Raw genomic sequence first — 757 nt, forward strand, 5'->3', positions numbered from 1 at the left:
TACTCCCACCTCCCCACTCAGCCCTTCTGCCTGACAAATTCTGCTGCCTGGAGCCACCTCCCTGGGGTAAGCCTTTTTCTCAGGGACACTACTACCAATGTTTTGCCTCCCTTTGGCTTCTCTCCTCCCTTCCATAGCCTCGATAATCTTTATATGCCTAGTTCTCTGTTTTTCCGTGTTTAATATTTATGCCACAAACTTGATGCTTCCATCATTCAAGGGTTAAATTTGGCAGTTCGAAAGGCCTCCTTACCACTCCTAAGTAGTTTTGTGGCTTTTCTGCCTTATCACTCCTCCCCTGAGGCAATAAAAGCTAGCTGACTTCAAGGCGTTAAGGAAAGACTACAGACCGAATCAGGAGGAGGGCAAGGGACACTAGGAAATAAATACACAGTTTAAAAAGCATTTGTAAATTTGTCAAAATATTTCCCTGTCACAATCTCGTTGAATTCTCAACGACCGTTCTCTGATGGCCATTACTATCTCTATTTGACCCACGAAGACACTAAGCTGTATTCTTTTTTTTTTTTTTTTTTAATTTTTTTTTTTAACATTTATTTATTTTTGAGATAGAGAGAGACAGAGCATGAACGGGGGAGGGTCAGAGAGAGAGGAAGACACAGAATCTGAAACAGGCTCCAGGCTCCGAGCAGTCAGCACAGAGCCCGATGCGGGGCTCGAACTCACATACCGCGAGATCGTGACCTGAGCCGAAGTCGGACGCTTAACCAACTGAGCCACCCAGGCGCCCCACTAA

This window comes from Neofelis nebulosa, chromosome 9 (genome assembly GCF_028018385.1).
Source record: "Neofelis nebulosa isolate mNeoNeb1 chromosome 9, mNeoNeb1.pri, whole genome shotgun sequence".
Taxonomy (NCBI): Eukaryota; Metazoa; Chordata; class Mammalia; order Carnivora; family Felidae; genus Neofelis; species Neofelis nebulosa.